This window comes from Prionailurus bengalensis, chromosome D4 (assembly GCF_016509475.1).
Source record: "Prionailurus bengalensis isolate Pbe53 chromosome D4, Fcat_Pben_1.1_paternal_pri, whole genome shotgun sequence".
In the NCBI taxonomy this organism is placed as follows: Eukaryota; Metazoa; Chordata; class Mammalia; order Carnivora; family Felidae; genus Prionailurus; species Prionailurus bengalensis.
The window spans coordinates 42,580,438-42,601,088 of record NC_057359.1 but is presented as its reverse complement, the minus strand read 5'-3'; the positions used below and the strand labels follow the sequence as shown (position 1 = coordinate 42,601,088).

Sequence of the window (20,651 nt, the reverse complement as noted above, 5' to 3'; positions counted from 1 at the left end):
ATGCATTTTTGGTGCCTCTCTTTACCCCATACTTTGCATTCAATCTGTCAGTGAATTCTGGCAGCTCTGCCTTCAAAATATATCCAGAATCAGAGCACTTGTCACTGTAGTCCAAGCCCCCATCATCTCTCACTTGGATCCTTAAAAGAGGCTCCTACTGGCCTCCCTGCTTTCACTCTTGCCTCCTATAATCTATTTTGTGTATGAATGCTTTTAAGTCAAATCATGTTATTCTTCTCAAAACCCTTTAATATGTTACCATGTCATTCAATATAGGAGACAAGATTCTATGTTCTTGACATTCAGAATGGAACAAGGTCCTTTATGCTACAGTCCTCATGACTTCCTCTCCCACCATGCTCTTTGCTGCTCCTTGAGCACACTACCACTCTGGACCTGGTCACCTCTCTTGCTTACCCTTGATTTTTCTTCATTGCACTCACCCCACCTGACATTGGATATTTGCTCCCTATCAATCTCTTCCCACTAGACTGGAGACTCCATGAAGTCAGGGTCTTGGTTTGCTTCATTTACTGATATGTGCCTGGGGCTTAGAATACTGCATTAGAATAAATGTGACACATATTGAAAACAAAATGTTTTTCTCTTCTATAGAAAGGAGAATATCAAAGCTACTGAGCTGGGTTACTGTGAGGTTTAGAAATTATATTTTTAAAGTATCTGGTACCGTGCTTGGCATTTAAAGAAATGCCAAATAAAACTGAAACTATAATCAACATGATAAATTCTTTGTTGTATGTAAATTAGGTTAACTAAGAATTATATTGAGCTAAACAGAGCATTCCCAGATTATCATGGACAAGAGGAAAGTTTTTAGAGTTTTTGGTTTTTGGTATAAAATCTAATGTCTCAAGTATAAATAACACTAAGCACAGGGATAAGACGGCCCCATCTAGGTTAAAGGAATAGAACTGGTAAGAGAGGAGAAGGCACAAGAGGACATTCAGAAAATTCTCCATTTTCACCTCCTTCCTCCCTATCCCACCACCCCTATGTCTGTGGATTAAATCCAAAGGAGCTATAATATTGACTTAATAGAAATGTTTCTAGTCTAGGTTGACTTTGATGGTAAAAAACTATGACTAAAATGTTAAAATTCTTTCTTGCTCTCTGTGAATAAAAATGACTTTGGGTTAACTCCCTAGCTCTGTTCCCCCTGGAAACCTGATAAAGGTGTAATACTGCCTACTACAAGGTAATACTGATTATGGTAAATACCACTGCTGATTGATACACTGTGTCTGGACTGGAGGAATCAGGAATAAATGATCAATACCTGGTGAGAAGCCTTAGATCTAGGTTTCCCTTCGTGAATCTTGTAACTTGCCATATCCCTTACTGGGACCTGAGAAGTTACAAGTGATAGTAGTGATATTGATTCCTATTTAGGACAAGAAACCTCTAAACCCCTTCTCTGTAACCTGTTACATTCTGATTCTCTAGTACCTGAGGTGACCCTTGGAAAGACAGGAAGTAACTCGTGGCTGCTGTGTGGACTGCTGAATCGCCCCTGAAAAAAATGCATGGCATTGCCCTGCTGCCTCCTACACTTCCTGTCTTAATATTCTTCTAAGTGAATTCCATGTCAGAGGAAGCTAAATGAGCCATGGGAGATGAACTGCCTAGGTGAACCTCTGAAGACCCCCAAAGTGAGTGCTCCAGAGACTTGGAAGCAATTTGAAATAAACATTTTATTACTGTCTGTATTCCTTTCCTAGGGCTGCTGTAACAAAGTATCATAAACTGGGTGGCTTGAAACAACAGAACTTTATCCTGGAGGCCCCTTTTCTATACCTTGCCCTATGCATCTCTTCAATTGAGCTGTTCCTGAGTCACATCCTTTGTGACACACCAGTAAACATTAAATATTTCTCTGAGCTCTGTGAGCCATTCTAGCAAATTATCAAACCCAACTGGGCAGAGTCAGAAGCACCAGAGACTCAGCTCTGGGATTGGTACCCAAAGTGTGGGTAGTTTTGGGGGACTGAGCCCTTAACTTGTGGGAACTAACACTAACTCCAGGTAGATGGTGTCAGAATTGAACTGTGGGAAACCAGATACAGTCAGAGAATTGGTCACTGTGCGAAAACCCCCAAATGTCTGGTATCAGAAGAGTTCTGTGGGTAGAATGCAGAGAAAAACAGTTTTCCATTTATCTCTCTAAAACAGGATGTAGCACACTCATATGAGTGGGTGTTAAGGTTTTGACAGACATTTGTTGGAAAATCCTTGAGGTTCTTTTTGTAGAAAGCTTCTGCGAAATGTCAAGATATGTGGATCCCAAGCCTCTGACAAGGCAAAGTGGTATTTTCTAAGAAGGTTTGGTCTCAAAGACAATCTTCCTCAAGGAAAAAAAGGTGGGGAGTCCTAATGTTTTTTTTTTTTTTTAAGTTTTATTCACTCTAATTCAAAATCAAGGTTTATAGCAAATGGGATTTCTGTAGCTTTAGAAACCAAAAGTCTCTGTGGAACAGGAAGCTGGATTAGAGGTCAGCACAAACCTGAGCACAGGGTAGGAGGGGACGCAGGGTACAGGGTGATGAAGGTGGGTGTTCACTGCAGTGGGGAGGACAGGGGTGAGCAGTGAGTCTGCCCTGTTGCACTTCATCTTCCTCCCCACCCTCAATGATCGTGAGGGGATCATTGAGGGGATCGTCAGGGGATCGTCAGGGGATTGTGAGGGAACAACCCTAGGGATGTTTGGGGAGAGACCTTCCATTAAAAAAAAATTCACAACTTGCTTTAAACTGCTGCATTGTGTTCTCAAAAGTGGCTTCTTTCCCTCTTCAACTGTGAAATTTCAAGTAAGAACACATATTGATAGGGCATCTGCCTGTCACAATAGAGAGGAAGAAAAGCCAACCCCTGCTCCTGGCTGGCCACACTCAGAAGAGGTGCCCACAGTTTCCAAGTCACATCTTCATGATCTAACCTAAGGAATTTAGCATTCGTTAGGGGAGACTAAAGACATGGAATAGATTTTCCAGATCTAATGTGATGACTTCATTCCTTTCTACCTCTCTACCTACTTTACAGAAACCAAACCTAGTTGCCCAAAGTTGCAGAGATCTCTTGCAGACAAATGCTTACTGATTCCTACTGGTATTCATAAGTGCTACCATCTGGTTTGAAAACTTAGAAAGAGCACTGATGTGTCTTTGAAAAAACTGAAGATCAGGACCATGATTCATCTCACAGCTACCATCTCTGAAGTATCTGCTGTGTGTAATTCACATGTATCATCTCTTCAATCCTTCCAATAATATGAAGGCAGGTTCCATTTCTGCATCTTGTAGCTAAGGGAAGTAGGGCACAGAGAAATGATACAACTTGCCCCAGGACATGTGGCAACAGACATGAGCCAGAATTCGAATCCTGGCTATGTCAGCTATGTCTCAAAAGCCTGCTCTTGTCCCAGAATGCTGCTATGGCCCTTGCTGCTTTATTAACATCTTTGTTAATATAGGTCAAATTCAGACTTGTCAGCTTTAGTTATATTTACACTTGTTAAGTAATTTAAAATGCAGAGGTGAGGAAGTGTGATAGACGCTGTGGCTTGGGAAGCTGCAGGAGCTCCGCACCACAATCAGGGGATTGGAGGTCTTTCCATCTACATAACCTTGGCGAGCTACCTAACTAACCCCTCTGGACCTCTGCTTCCTCATCCTGAACACAAGAGGACTGGCTTACCTGATTCTGCAGTGCCTTTCCAATGCAAAAATCTCTCATGCACACACTAGTGTCCACGAGGATAAGTGGACTAGGTCATTTGCAAGAGGAGATCCCAGTGTACACAACCTAATGTCAAGTTTCAAAACCAATGAAACTCATCTTTTGTAAAACAAATACTGAGTTCAAAACCAACAGATCTTACTTTAAAAACTCCAATGTAAAGATTTTAACTTTATTCTTTTTTTTAAGTCTTTTTGTTTCTTTTATTTCCACAAGAAGGCACCCTCTAGCCAGATTATTTCCTGCTGATCTGGTTTCTGTTTATGGTGCTTTACAAATACAGTATTTTTTAAATGATAAAACAGATATTTCAAGGAAAACAAAAAGGTAGTTTATTTTCCCCTTCTCGTATAAAATTGTCAAACCTCATTAGGAGGAATCAATTAATACAGTGAACACTGAACAAGTACTGTTAAAGTTTGGGGGACAAAAGTGATATATAAATGTAAAAATACAGCCTCTTTTTAAAGATAAAACGAATAGAACGGCATTCTCCTATTTTCATTTCGTACACTTTAACATGACAATACATGCTATCAAAGAAATAACACAGGCCTGGGTTCAATCTGCAGCTCTGCCTCTCACCAGCTCTTCAGAGAGGAGAAGGTCTTGCCCTCCCCCTCCCTCCCTCCCCACCAGAGCCTCACTGAGCCTGGGTAGAAGCAGGAGACAATAATGCTTAGCTATGGAATAGTTGTGATGACAAAATCACAACAGTTGTGATGTATATGTCATTAAAGCAGGTGCTAAATAAATGTGAGTTCTTTTCCCCCTTTTGGCTGCAGAAGACTGTAGTCGACAGCCATTTCACCGAAATGGCCACCTAGAGCTAAAAACCTGCTTACCTCGGTGGCTCAGTCAGTTGAGCCTCTGACTTCTGCTCAGGTCATGATCTCACAGTTCATGAGTTCGAGCCCTGCATCAGGCTCTATGCTCAGACAGCTCAGAGCCTGGAGCCTGCTACAGATTCTGTGTCTTCCTCTCTCTCTGACCCTTCCCCGCTTGCACTCTCTCTCTCAAAAATAAACATTAAATTTTTTTTTTAAAAAAAACCCTGCTTACCTCTTCATTACCTATAAAGGCTCAATGATTTCTTTAGTTGGTGTAAAGCCATTAATTTTGAATTACTTTAAATTATTTTAACTAAATCTAAATTATTTTAACTAAATTATTTTAAATTACTTTAACTAAAGTCTAGTACAGACACCACAACTGAAATGTGAACATAAATCCCCAAATCACACCGAACTAGATTTGGAGCTTAATACTTGCAACAAAATGTATGTAATAACACATTGGCGCATCTTTCACGCTGTTAACTGTAATGACTTGTAACGACCTCATTTTCCCGGGTGAAATCTCAGAACATCCACAGATCTGAAATGAGCCCTCTGATGCTCCCTGCACTGTAGGCGATGTGTTCCCTGGACTTGCACACCAACAATTACTAAAGGATGCAAAAGATGTACATGTAATGAGGACTTAGGTAAATTTCCTCAAACCTGTGCAGTTTCTTGCGAAGTTAAATACTCCATAAATATTCTAGAGACTGGGAAAAGGGAAGAGGAAGATCTTTCCACTGACTTATTCAAATATGTAACTCTAGCCCTGGATCATGCTACTCTCAACCCAAATAATGGTCGTTATGTAACACCTCTCTCCAAGGTGCCAGAGCTCGCTCACGCCCCGCTGAGTGGGAAGCGGCGGGGAGGTATTTTAAGACACTGAGTGGTGGTGCATGGCAGCCCTAAGAACCCATGAGATGGGACAGTGAACATCTCCTACCTCCACAAAGGGTGTTGCTAGGTGCCGACACAGGTCTCAGAGTGAGTCCTGGATAGCAGGCAATTGCACCACAGGAGCATAAAATGGCTTCAGCAGTATGAAAAATACATAGCTCTCTGAATACTAACATCATGAACCTTTGCTTCTTCTGGTTTGGGGAGCAGACAGAGGGTGGACACTTGTACTGTGTTACTGTGTGTGTGTGGCGGGGGGTGGGGGGAAGTCCTGCAGTGGGACTTCTCCCTGGAGGCCTTATCTTACTATGTATCTTACAGTGGAGAATTGCTAGCTAAGCCCCTGAGATACCCTCAGGTACACGGACCCTGCAGGCCACAGGCAAGAGAAGGTGAGTGACATTTCCTGAGCCCCTAACAGACACTGTGCCCAGTGCTTTTCACTGCCTGTTGTTTCAAAGTTATCTGCAGTCTTAGCACAGAGCGGACCTGTCCTACCTTACAGAATTCAGGAGACTTTATCCTAAGCTGAAAAAGATGTGACAGGCTTTCTCAATCTATTTCCTGCTCCCATGGAAGGTATCCAAGGAACCAAAATTGATAAGGGCAAATGTCCAGATAACCCCAGAAGACAGTGATATGCTTGAAATGGGAGCTCTAGCTGGGGAACAAACAGCCATACTATTATTAGATTTCCATGCTGTATAACAAAGTTCCACAAACTTAGTGGCTTCAAGACACACATTTATTATCTCACAGTTTCTGTAGGTTAGAAGTCCAGTGCAACTTAACTGGGTCCTCTGTTCATGGTCTCACAGGCTACAATTATGGTATCAGCCAGGCTATCTCGGTATCTGGAAGCCTGAGTGAGAAAGAGTCTGCTTCCCAGCTCATTCAGGTTGTTGACAAAATTTCAATCCCTTGTGGTGGTATCACTGAAGACCTTGGCTTCTTACTGGCTGTCATCTGTGGCTACCCTTATGTTCTTAGGGCACACCCAACTCCCTGACACTTGGCCCTCTCCTTGGGCAGTCACAACAAGATAGTTTGCTTCTTCCAGACCAACAGGAGACTCTCACTCCAGTCTGCTACAAAAAATTGATATAACGTAATGTGATCATGGAAGAAACATCCCATCAATTTTACTTTATGTTGTAACCTAACCAAGGCAGCGGTGAGTGGTGATCCCAATACCTTTGCTATATACTATTGGTTGGGAACAAGTCAGAGATCCCACCTGCACTCAAAGGGAAGGGATTGTACAAGAGTGTGGGCCATTAAAGGTCACTCTAGAGTATATTTACCACACATACCAAGAATGAAGGTGTCTCCACATTTTGTAGAATATGAGAGTGAAAACAAAATGGACTGTGGAGACAGTCGTATCTGAATACGAAGTTCTCTTGTTGCATGACCTTAAGAAAATTATTTAATCTCTCCTGAAGCTTCAGTTTTCTGAAATCTGAAAATGGGAACAATTATCTTCTATATTTATACACGTGGATGTTCTGTCAATAGTTTCAGCCCACTGATTTCAGTGAGATGATATATACACTTCCCTATCTTTTCCAAAGCAACTGTGAAATGTATTAATTGTACATGACATCAAGTAGGTATTATAAAGACACAGTAACATCTCTGATCCTGGCATGTTCAAGTCTGCCTATCATGGCTCTACCTGAGAGGTCAGCTACTCCTATAGACGGAGCTTAACTATGCTTAACATGATTTGATTCATTCATTCAGCACATTAAACACCTACTAAGCACCCCTGTGTGAGGTACTCAGTAGATATAAATGAGCAAAACAAATACAGTCTTGTCGTTGATGACTTTATGATACAGTGGGAGAGATACAAAGCACTGATTCAATAAATACTGAGGGCACTATGTGGATATTAGAGATAGTTAACAGGACAAACTCTCTACTCTGGTAGAGATTAAATTCTACACGGGAAATGTGGGTGATGAACAGATGATTTTTAAAAAGATAAAATACAGTATCATTTCAAATGATGATAGAATAATAAAAGGAATACAAGAGGTACAAGGAGAAGCTACTTTAGATAGTGTCCAGGGAAGGAGTGCACAGGGAGGTGGAGTGATAAGAACAGCCATGTGGGAACCAGGAGAAGAGTTCCAGGCAGAGAAACTTCATGTGCAAAGACCCTGAGGCAGAAACAAGCTGAGCATGGCTGAGGATCAGAAAAAGTCAGTGAGAGTGGACAGGAATCAACATGGGCTCCGTGGTAGAGAGCAGAAGCCAAATCATGTCGGACCTGACAGTAAGTTTATTCTCAGTTCACTGGGAAGCTCCTGGCGAATAATAAGCAGAGGAATGATATGATTTACATCTTTAATGGAATGACCTGGCTGCTATGTGGAGAATGCACAGAATGTATAAGGGAGTTGGAATGGAGGAAGGCAGGATATTGAACAAATAAAAAAAAAAAACATATGAAAGTAAATACTGGGGGGAGCAGGGCATCTGGGTGGCTCAGTCAGTTGAGCATCTGACTCTTGATTTCAGCTCAGGTCACCATCCCAGGATAGTGGGACTGAGCCCCGGGTCAGGCTCTGTGCTGAGTATGGAGCCTGCTTAAGATTCTCTCTCTCCTTCTGCCCCTACCCTGCTCACAGTCAAGTCCAAAGTCAAGTCAAGTCAAATAAAATAAAAAGTAAATATTGTGAGAAGTACAATAAAAGGTAAGAGTAGGCTCTCTGACTATAGTTTGTGAAAAACAATCCTACACTCAGGCTACTTGCATTATGGTGGCAGACACAAGTAGTATCTTAACCAGTAAACATATAATAAAAATTTAAGGAGTGATAAATGCCATGAAGAAAAATAAAACAGGAAGGGCTTAGAGAGTGAGGAGGAGTGACATTTTAAGCAAGAGGGTCAGGAAAGCTGCACAAATAAGATGATACTCCAGTGGAGATCGGAGTGCAGACTTTGAGAAGAGGTGGAGGTAGGTGATTCAGGCAGGACCGGCACAGTCCAGATGAGTGGGGGTGCTGTGCATCTGAGGAACGGCTGGGAGGCTGGAGATGCTGGTGCCAAGGGAGCAGATGGAGACTGAAAGGAATGTAGGACCTGAGTCAGATCATGGACCCTGGACCACAATAATGGTTTTCAATGTTATTACAAATGGGAGCCACTGGAGAGATCTGTGGAGAGGACTCACTTGTAGGCATCATGAGAATGTGGCAGTGGAGTGGAGCTGTTTTAGAGGGGGCACAGGGAATGCCTCTTGGAGGAGGTGATATTTAAGACAAGCAGGAAGGATGAGTAACAGTAACAAGACAGGTGTCACGTAAGTGGCAGGTGGGCATTCCCAGAAGCAGGAACATCCAAGTGCCAAGTCCTGCTGCACAAAAGAGCTTGCGGCACCAGAAAAACTGGAAGACCAGTGAGCCTGCAGTCGGGTGAATGAGAGGGAAAAGGGACTTACACAAACTGAGAGAGGGCAGGACCACCACATGCAGGTAGGGGATTAGTAGCTCAGGGCTATTATTTTTTTTTAAACGATATTTTATTTTTTTTAATTTTTAATAAATGAAATTTATTGTCAAATTGGTTCCATACAACACCCAGTGCTCATCCCAAAAGATGCCCTCTTCAATGCCCATCACCTACCCTTCCCTCCCTCCCACCCCCCATCAACCCTCAGTTTGTTCTCAGTTTTTAAGAGTCTCTTATGCTTTGGCTCTCTCCCACTCTTAACCTCTTTTTTTTCCCTTCCCCTCCCCCATGGGTTTCTGTTAAGTTTCTCAGGATCCACATAAGAGTGAAACCATATGGTATCCGTCTTTCTCTGTATGGCTTATTTCACTTAGCATCACTCTCTCTAGTTCCATCCACATTGCTACAAAGGGCCATATTTCATTCTTTCTCATTGCCATGCAGTACTCCATTGTGTATATAAACCACAATTTCTTTATCCATTCATCAGTTGATGGACATTTAGGCTTTTTCCACAATTTGGCTATTGTTGAGAGTGCTGCTATAAACATTGGGGTACAAGTGCCTCTATGCATCAGTACTCCTGTATCCCTTGGATAATTTCCTAGCACTGCTACTGCTGGGTCATAGGGTAGGTCTATTTTTAATTTTTTGAGGAACCTCCACACTGTTTTCCAGAGTGGCTGAACCAGTTTGCATTCCCACCAACAGTGCAAGAGGGTTCCCGTTTCTCCACATCCTCGCCAGCATCTATAGGCTCCTGATTTGTTCATTTTGGCCACTCTGACTGGCGTGAGGTGATATCTATGGTTTTGATTTGTATTTCCCTGATGAGGAGCGATGTTGAGCATGTTTTCATGTGCCTGTTGGCCATCCGGATGTCTTCTTTAGAGAAGTGTCTATTCATGTCTTCTGCCCATTTCTTCACTGGGTTATTTGTTTTTTGGGTGTGGAGTTTGGTGAGCTCTTTATAGATTTTGGATACTAGCCCTTTGTCCGATATGTCATTTGCAAATATCTTTTCCCATTCCATTGGTTGCCTTTTAGTTTTGTTGATTGTTTCCTTTGCAGTGCAGAAGCTTTTTATCTTCATGAGGTCCCAATAGTTCATTTTTGCTTTTAATTTCCTTGCCTTTAGCGATGTGTCAAGTAAGAAATTGCTGCGGCTGAGGTCAGAGAGGTCTTTTCCTGCTTTCTCCTCTAGGGTTTTGATGGTTTCCTATCTCACATTCAGGTCCTTTATCCACTTTGAGTTTGTTTTTGTGAATGGTGTGAGAAAGTGGTCTAGTTTCATTCTTCTGCATGTTGCTGTCCAGTTCTCCCAGCACCATTTGTTAAAGAGACTGTCTTTTTTCCATTGGATATGCTTTCCTGCTTTGTCAAAGATGAGTTGGCCATACGTTTGTGGGTCTAGTTCTGGGGTTTCTATTCTATGCCATTGGTCTATGTGTCTGTTTTGGTGCCAATACCGTGCTGTCTTGATGATTACAGCTTTGTAGTAGAGGATAAAGTCTGGGATTGTGATGCCTCCTGCTTTGGTCTTCTTCAAAATTACTTTGGCTATTCGGGACCTTTTGTGGTTCCATATGAATTTTAGGAATGCTTGTTCTAGCTTCGAGAAGAGTGCTGGTGCAATTTTGATTGGGATTGCATTGAATGTGTAGATAGCTTTGGGTAGTATTGACATTTTAACAATATTTATTCTTCCAACCCATGAGCATGGAATGTTTTTCCATTTCTTTATATCTTCTTCAATTTCTTCCATAAGCTTTCTATAGTTTTCAGCATACAGATCTTGTACATCTTTGGTTAGATTTATTCCTAGGTATTTTATGATTCTTGGTGCAATTGTAAATGGGATCAGTTTCTTTATTTGTCTTTCTGTTGCTTCATTATTAGTGTATAAGAATGCAACTGATTTCTGTACAATGATTTTGTATCCTGCGACTTTGCTGAATTCATGTATCAGTTCTAGCAGACTTTTGGTGGAGTCTATCAGATTTTCCAAGTATAATATCATGTCATCAGCAAAAAGTGAAAGCTTGACTTCATCTTTGCCAATTTTGATGCCTTTGATTTCCTTTTGTTGTCTGATTGCTGATGCTAGCACTTCTAACACTATGTTAAACAACAGCAGTGAGAGTGTACATCCCTGTCGTATTCCTGATCTCAGGGGGAAAGCTCTCAGTTTTTCCCCATTGAGGATGATATTAGCTGTGGGCTTTTAATAAATGGCTTTTATGATCTATAAGTATGTTCCTTCTATCCCCACTTTCTCGGGGGTTTTTATTAAGAAAGGTTGCTGAATTTTGTCAAATGCCTTTTCTGCATCAATTGACAGGATAATATGGTTATCTTTTCTTTTATTAATGGGATGTATCACATTGATTGATTTGCGAATGTTGAACCAGCCCTGCATCCCAGGAATGAATCCCACCTGATCATGGTGAATAATTCTTTTTATATGCTGTTGAATTCGATTTGCTAGTATCTTATTGAGAATTTTTGCTTCCATATTCATCAGGGATATTGGCCTGTAGTTCTCTTTTTTTACTGGGTCTCTGTCTGGTTTAGGAATAAAAGTAATGCTGGCTTCATAGAATGAGTCTAGAAGTTTTCCTTCCCTTTCTCTTTTTTGGAATAGCTTGAGAAGGACAGGTATTATCTCTGCTTTAAATGTCTGGTAGAATTCCTGAGGGGAGCCATCTGGTCCTGGACTCTTATTTGTTAGAGGAGATTTTTGATAACTGATTCCATTTGGGTCTGTTATGGGTCTGTTCAAGCTTTCTATTTCCTGTTTGAGTTTTGGAAGTGTGTGGGTGTTTAGGAATTTGTCCATTTCTTCCAGGTTGTCCAGTTTGTTGGCATATAATTTTTCATACTATTCCCTGATAATTGCTTGTATTTCTGAGGGATTGGTTGTAATAATTCCATTTTCATTCATTATTTTATCTATTTGGGTCATCTCCCTTTTCTTTTTGAGAAGCCTGGCTAGAGGTGTATCAATTTTGTTTATTTTTTCAAAAAACCAACTCTTGGTTTCATTGATCTGCTCTACAGTTTTTTTAAGATTCTATATTGTTTATTTCTGCTCTGATCTTTATTATTTCTCTTCTTCTGCTGGTTTGGGGTGTCTTTGCTGTTCTGCTTCTATTTCCTTTAGGTGTGCTGTTAGATTTTGTATTTGGGATTTTTCTTATTTCTTGAGATAGGCAGGGATTGCAACATATTTTCCTCTCAGGACTGCCTTTGCTGCATCCCAAAGTGTTTGGATTGTTGTATTTTCATTTTCGTTTGTTTCCATATATTTTTTAACTTCTTCTCTAATTGCCTGGTTGACTCATTCATTCTTTAGTAGGGTGTTCTTTAACCTCCATGCTTTTGGAGGTTTTCCAGACTTTTTCCTGGGGTTGATTTCAAGCTTCATAGCATTGTGGTCTGAAAGTATGCATGGTATGATCTCAATTCTTGTATACTTATGAAGGGCTGTTTTGTGACCCAGTATGTGATCTATGGTGGAGAATGTTCCATGTGCACTCTAGAAGAAAGTATATTCTGTTGCTTTGGGATGCAGAGTTCTAAATGTATCTGTCAAGTCCATCTGATCCAATGTATCATTCAGGGCCCTTGTTTCTTTATTGACCATGTGTCTAAATGATCTATCAATTGTTGTAAGCGGGATATTAAAGTTCCCTGAAATTACCACATTCTTGTCAATAAGGTTGCTTATGTTTGTGAGCAATTGTTTTATATATTTGGGGGCTCCTGTATCCGGTGCATAGACATTTATAATTGTTAGTTCTTCTTGATGGATAGACTCTGTAATTATTATATAATGCCCTTCTTCATCTCTTGTTACAGCCTTTAAAGTCTAGTTTGTCTGATATAAGTATGGCTACTCCAGCTCTCTTTTGACTTCCAGTAGCATGATAAATAGTTCTCCATCCCCTCACCTTCAATCTGAAAGTGTCCTCAGGTCTAAAATGAGTCTCTTGTAGACAGCAAATAGATGGGTCTTGTTTTTTTATCCATTCTGATACCCTATGTCTTTTGGTTGGCGCATTTAGTCCATTTACATTTAGTGTTATTATAGAAAGATACGGGTTTAGAGTCATTGTGATATCTGTAGGTTTCATGCTTGTAGCGATGTCTCTGGTACTTTGTCTCACAGGATCCCCCTTAGGATCTCCTGTAGGGCTGGTTTAGTGGTGATGAATTCCTCTCTCCTTCTACTCTAAACGACAGATTTACTGGGTAGAGGATTCTTGGCTGCATATTTTTTCTGTTCATCACATTGAAGATTTCCTGCCATTCCTTTCTGGCCTGTCAAGTTTCAGTAGAACTGAACTCCATCACTAGTCTTATCGGTCTCCCTTTATATGTTAGAGCACGTTTATCCCTAGCTGCTTTCAGAATTTTCTCTTTATCCTTGTATTTTGCCAGTTTCACTATGATATGTGGTGCAGAAGATCGATTCAAGTGACGTCTGAAGGGAGTTCTCTGTGCCTCTTGGATTTCAATGCCTTTTTCCTTCCCCAGATCAGGGAAGTTCTCAGCTATTATTTCTTCAAGTACACCTTCAGCACCTTTCTCTCTCTCTCTTCCTCCTCTGGAATACCAATTATACGTAGATTATTTCTCTTTAGTGCATCACTTAGTTCTCTAATCTTCCCCTCATACTCCTGGATTTTTTTTATCTTTTTCTCAGCTTCTTTTTCCATAATTTTATGTTCTAGTTCACCTATTCTCTCCTCTGCCTCTTCAATCCGAGCTGTGGTCGTCTCCATTTTATTTTGCAGCTCATTAATAGCATTTTTTAGCTCCTCCTGGCTGTTCCTTAGTCCCTTGATCTCTGTAGCAATAGATTCTCTGTTGTCCTTTATACTGTTTTCAAGCCCAGCGATTAATTTTATGACTATTATTCTAAATTCACTTTCTGTTATATTGTTTAAATTGTTTTTGATCAGTTCATTAGCTGTCGTTATTTCCTGGACATTTTTTTGAGGGGAATTCTTCCGTTTCATCATTTTGGATAGTCCCTGGAGTGGTGCGGGACTGCGGGGCACTTCCCCTGTGCTGTCCTGATGGGGCCGCAGTCAGACCTGATGTCTGCCCCCACCCCACCGCTGGGGCCACAGTCAGATTGGTGTGTATCTTCTCTTCCCCTCCCCTAGGGGTGGGATTCACTGTGGGGTGGCATGGCCCATCTGGGCTACTTGCACACTGCCAGGCTTGTGGTGCTGTGGATCTGGCATATTACCTGGGGTGGATTGGCAAGGTGCACAGGGGCGGGAGGGGCAGGCTCAGTCACTTTTCCTTAGGTGACCGGCTTCAGGAGGGGCCCTGCAGCACCGGGAGGGAGTCAGACCCGCCACCGCCGGAGGGATGGATCCGCAGAAGCACAGCGTTGGGTGTTTGAGCGGTGCAAGCAAGTTCCCTGACAGGAACTGGTTCCCTTTGGGATTTTGCCTGGGGGATGGGCGAGGGAGATGGCGCTAGCAAGCGCCTTTGTTCCCCGCCAAGCTGCGCACTGTCGTCCGGGGCTGAACAACTCTCCCTCCCGTTGTCCTCCAGCCCTCCCGCTCTCCTAGCAGAGCTGTTAACTTATAACCTTCCAGATGTTAAGTCCCACTTGCTATCCCAACACACTCCGTCCGGCCCCTCCGTTTTTGCAAGCCAGACTCAGGGGCTCTGCTTTGCCGGTGGGCTGCCCCTCCGCCACGGCTCCGTCCCGCCAGTCCATGTAGCGCACACCACCTCTCCGCCCTTCCTACCCTCTTCTATGGACCTCTTGTCTACGCTTGGCTCTGGAGAATCCGTTCTGCTAGTCTTCTGGCAATTTTCTGGGTTATTTAGGCAGGTGTGGGTGGAATCTAAGTGATCAGCAGGACACGGTGAGCCCAGCGTCCTCCTACGCCACCATCTTCCCAGCTAAATGAGGTAGGGCAAATGACTCAGGACAGTCCCAGAAACAGCAGGTAAAGATGTCTAAATGAGCAGGGATCATATCAAAGGAGCCTGAGGCCCAGTTGATGATGGGTGGTCCACTAGTGAGTACATGACTGTGCCAAGGGCATCTTGGTGGTAAAATAATAGGTTCGCGCATGGCAATGGCACACTTCACATTTCCTCAGAAAAATAAAAGTCACTCTCCACAGAACGCCAGGGTTCCCACCTCACCTCTGCGTCTGCCTAAGAGGCACCCTCGCTCAGATTGGGCCCGCGGCTGAAGAACCACGGTGAGGCGCCGGTAACTCGGCAGGCCTTCAACACCGCGGATGCTCAACAGGCAGGGCGCGCAGCTTGCCTCAAAACGCTCAGGGCTATTAAACTGAGACTCCATTAGCTTAATTTTCTATATATATGCATATTTTAAATGCCTAAATCTGTTATGATTAAGTATATTTTAAATAAGGTCTGGCTTTAGCAATCCTTAGAGACACAGAAAATGAAGATCATTCATCTACCAGTGCCAGCTGACTTAAAAATTATTTAAGGTGCCTCAAATATATTAGGAACCTATTAATTTTCATTATTTTTCCCAAAGATGCAGCGAAACTAGGAAAACCCTCTAGCCTTTTCAGTACAAACAGTGTATGAATTATACCACATATCACCCAGCTTGTTTTCCACCCTTGAAAGATCCTACTCCTTTCAAGTTTGGCAATATTTTCCTCACAATTACTTTTGTAATCTGTCCTTTATGCATTTCCATTACTTTTCAGTGTCAGGACCTAGAAAAGGAAATGCTCTGGTTACCAGGCTCAGTACGTATTATCCCCATTCTTTAAGATAAAAATAGATACATTTATTTGTGCGTCTAATCAGAAGGCATATTGAGGGCAAACAATGAACCAGGCACAATGCTAAGAGCCCTGCAAAACAAGATGAATACAACTCAGGACCTGCCCTCCAAGAAGCACAGCAATTTCAGTATGTTGTGGAGCCACAAATTTGAATACATAGATGTCAAACAATATATGTATTGATTTTCAGTCCCACTGTCACCAAATATCTTATGATCAGTGTGTTTTCATCTTTGGAAGGAGCCTGTGGGAAAGAAGTATAACAGTCTTGGTGTAATATCTTTCCAGGAATTAATGAGATATTTAAAATTAATATAGCTAACTTTTACTTCCACAGGCAATATTCCTCAAATGAGATTTAAAATTATTTCTAAAAAACTCTGAATAGACACCAAATGACCCCAATTTAACACCCCAATGTGAGGCATGCTGGAGAAAGCTAAACCATGTAGGCCTTCAAGGGAAGCGCATTTCTGTAGAGAACCAAACCTTGACTGTGCACAGTGTTCTTCATGTTCAAACTGCTTTTTATCTATGCATCTTGGAAGTTTGCATAGGATTATGCAACTTCTCAGGGTCAGAACAACTTCTTAGTGCAAACTGAAAAAGCCTCTGTCACCATCACTAAGCTAAGGCTGGGAAGGAAACACAGCCAAATCTGGCCGTGTCTCTCATTCTATTTCAGGGGAAGATCTGCAGTATAGTGCCATGTAACACATTTGCAGAAGGTTAAAAAAAATTAAAGATATCCTGGTCTAAAATCCAGAGTCCATTTCTCTTATTAAAAACATAACCACCAATGTACATAAGCCAAGGAGCTAAATATCAAACATACATCAAAACAGAATAAATAGCTTGAATGGTAAATTATCTAGAGCTGTCCATTATGGGAACCACTGGCCACATGAGGCTATTGATCATTTGAAATGTAACTGGTCCAAACTGAGATGTGTTGTACATATGAAATATACACCGAATTTCAAAACTTAGCACAAGAACAAAAAAATATAAAATTTGTCAATAGTTTAAATATTTGGTAAATTTTGGGTATGTTGGGTTATTTAACGTGGCTACTAGAAAATTCAGAATTGCACATGTGGCTTGCATCTTATTTCTTTTTGACAATGCTGATTTAGTACTTTTTTCTCCACAAGGCATTAGACTACTCATATAGGAAAACTGATCTGTATTCTCCAATGATTTTGCTCTTAGATGCCATAAGAATATAAGGGCTCACAACTGCTGCAGTACTTTTCATGTTCGAATTATTTCTTACCTAAGCAGCCTCGCAAATTTGTATTGGTTTACGCTGTTCCTTTCAGAATATTTCACAATCCATGGTAAAACACTGCAGGAAGACCTGCAGACCTATGACCCCTTTCACCCTTCCTAACTGCATCAGTTAGCTGGGATTTCCAGAAGGAATTATCTATGAAGCCCTCTAGACTGCTCTCCTCAGGGTGTATGTATCTTATGCTATTAGGCTGTGAAGTATCAGAGGGCAGGGGCCCAATCTTGGTCCTGTTTCTACCCCTAATGCATCAAAAGTTGGCCTTTGCATAAAAATAAATGCATCTGCTAAGTGTTAGCAACACAGGTAGAGCCGATGGTTGAGGGAAAAGGAAGAGCTTTTCCTTCTCTTTATATTACAGCAGTTTTATCACATTAGCCAATGATTGTCAACTGTGTTTCATAATTTATTTGTTCAAATACCCTAGTGCCACTGCTGTCTGGAACTGAGCTGGGGGCTGGGGATGTGGAGATAAGACAGGCACAGTCCTGCCCTTACAGAGGAAGACAAACAAAAGTACACACATCACACACCTCTATAGTAAGTATGGCATGGCATGCCACCAGGGAAAAGCAGCTGGAATCGTGACAGGGAAGTTGACAAGGGAACCTAACTAGTCCAGGGGTCAAGGAAGGCTTTTAAATGACCTTTATCCTGGATCTGAGGGTACTATTTACCTGCAAGGTGGAGGGGAAAGGGCCAACTGACCATGCAGGGAGGGACCTTTAAGTCAAGTTAGAAATTTTAAACTTAGTCCTAAAAGCAATGAAAATCCATTGAAGGGTTTTATGCAAAATAATTATGTGATCGCAAGTACCTTTTAAAAATCTCACTCCAGAAATGGGTAAGAGTGGATATGGGCAAACACAGTATAGAGCAAATTAATAGATTCATGAAAATTAATCAAACTCTCTTTGGTCATCATTTCAATACGAACTGGGTTTTACAAATATTAAAGATGTGTATGCTCCACAACCTACAAGATCTGAAAGCCAGAACATATCTCAGAATATTAATCTGATGGAAGATATTCTCAAAGTACCTTCAAAGCATGAATTTCCACTGAATCTGCCAGCCTGTCCATGTAAATCTGTTGGTTGTCATCAGTCTCTGCCCTGACCCAAGCTCGATCTTGCTTATTCAGGAGCAGCCTCTAGTGATACATATTGGTTGACCCAGCTCCTAGCATCATTGAAAGGCTGAGTGGTCTAAGTATTTACCAAACTATATGAGTTGAGAATATTCTCTCTGCTCTTCTGTACCTATTGACTGGGTGCCTGCGTGTTTGCTAGACTACTACATACCTTTGTCAAGGACACTTGAATAGCGAACTAATGTACTTTTCAAAAGTGCTTCAGCCAAGTGTCTGCTCTTAGGGTGAGAGATTCAGGGAAGAAGTAAATCCTATCTATCATAGAACAATACTGATTGTCTAAATTCTATAGAATAACTATATGAAATTGTGTTTTGTTCTCAACTCCTCTGGGTGACACTTCTGTGGCCTGCCCATATATAACTGCTTTTTTTTTTTAAGTTTATTTTTGAGAGAGAGAGCGAGCGAGCAAGCACACAAGTTAGTGGGGTTAGAGCCGGGGGGGGGGGGGGGCATAGAATCCCAAGCAGGTTCCACACTGGCAGCACAGAGCCTGAAGAGAGGCTTAAACTCCTGAACCATGAGCTCATGACCTGAGCAGAAATCAAGAGTTGGATGCTTATCTGACTGAGCCACCCAGGCATCCCAATAACTCCTTTTCTAAAACCAAACTGGGATTTTTCCGGTGATGGCCTTCATTGTTCTTCTTGGTGCCAAATGTCTATTCAAATTTCAAATGGCCATAAAACATGTTGACAGTTAATCAGCACATTCAACATTTGACTAAAAGTGTCATTTTTAAAAATCCTTATCTTTCCCATTACTTCCTCCTGTAATCTTTTTTATTAAAATGAGTCTCAATCCCATAATTTGTCTCCTTTCTGAATTTCTATTGTACTCACTCTGACCTGGGTTCCAATTCTGCCTCCATCCTCTTCTAAGTGTGCGACTTTGGGAAAGTTTCTTAAATTCTTGGGCCCTTGTTTTTTCCTGCAGAAAATAAGGCTAGCCTACTGTATTAGTTTTCTAGGGCTAGCATAACAACTTGCCACACACTGTGTGAGTCAACACACTGAAATTGACTCTCTCACGGTTCAAGAGGCCAGAAGCCTGAAATCAAGGTGTCTGCAGAACACCTCCCAGGCTCTCTGGGAGAATCCTTTCCTTGCCTCTTCCACCTTCTGGTGGCTCCTGGAATTCCTTGGTTTGTGGCCACACCACTCCAATCTCGGCCTCCACTTCACATTGGCTTTCTTTCCCATGTCTCTGTGTTTTCTCTTCTTATAAAGACACGAGTCATTTTATGTAGGGCCCACTCTGACTCCAGAATGAGTTCATCTAAAGATCACTAAGTAACATATGAAAAGACCCTATTTTCAAACAGGCTTATATTCTGAGATTCTGGGTGGCCTTGAATTTTTTTTTTTTTTAATTTTTTTTTTTCAACGTTTATTTATTTTGGGGACAGAGCGAGACAGAGTATGAACGGGGGAGGGGCAGAGAGAGAGGGAGACACAGAATCGGAAACAGGCTCCAGGCTCCGAGCCATCAGCCCAGAGCCTGACGCGGGGCTCGAACTCCCGGACCGCGAGATCGTGACCTGGCTGAAGTCGGACGCTTAACCGACTGCGCCACCCAGGCGCCCCTGGGTGGCCTTGAATTTTGAGGGGGCATACCATTCAACACACTGTACCCACCTACAACAGAGTTCCATTATACTCAGGAACACTGATGGGCTTACACTTACAGATTTATGTTACAATGGATTTTTAGTCTCTTTTCCATAACTATGAATTGTTCACCTGTGCTTTATTTTTACAATCAGAAAAAAAATGTTACTTGTAGAGTTGACACAGTGTAAATAATTAGCACTGTCTTATAAATGCATTAATGCTCAATAAACAGTATATTCTCCCTCCCTTACCCTATCATTATCTTAGCCCCACACTGAGTTACCAGCACAAGTCATGTGTAAATCCCAGGAGATCAGAGTACTTCAAAAGTTCTGTGCCAAGATGAAGACACAAACTTCTTGCCCTTATGCACTGATCCCTTATGGTGAGGCAGGTGGAGCAGCTAGCTCTCTTCAGATCTTGACCTGTCACAGTTGTGATAGGAATACTATGGCATAAATGAACATCTGAGAGATCCTTGCATCTCTGCAGAATATAATGGTCATAAAGAAGGCTCTGGTAAAACTTAGAAACTTCATTTTTTGCTATTCTTTGCCTTATTTGCTAACCATTTGGTTCGCAATCAGTTAAATTCCTCGATCCTACAGGATACTGTATTTCCTTCTGTATTTTCCTTTCGTACATATTCCCATCTCTGATGTATTTTAAGAAGGAAAAAAATCAAGAATGTGTTCATCTTTTGAAACAGCAGCTGTGCTGTCACAGGTAAATAAAGGTTGAATGAGAGCTCAGTCAGCAGCAGGAGGCAGTAGAGATGGTCAGCACTTACTATTGCACTTGCCCACTCTTACCCCACACCTCCTTTTTTCA

The 20,651-nt window shown here is 41.7% G+C and overlaps 1 protein-coding gene across 1 annotated transcript in view; it reads right to left on the bottom strand.

Annotated features, from left to right (window-relative positions):
- The window catches only part of SH3GL2 (SH3 domain containing GRB2 like 2, endophilin A1), a 214,674-nt gene that overhangs the window by 24,958 nt on the left and 169,065 nt on the right, over positions 1–20,651 (bottom strand). The window lies entirely within an intron of this gene.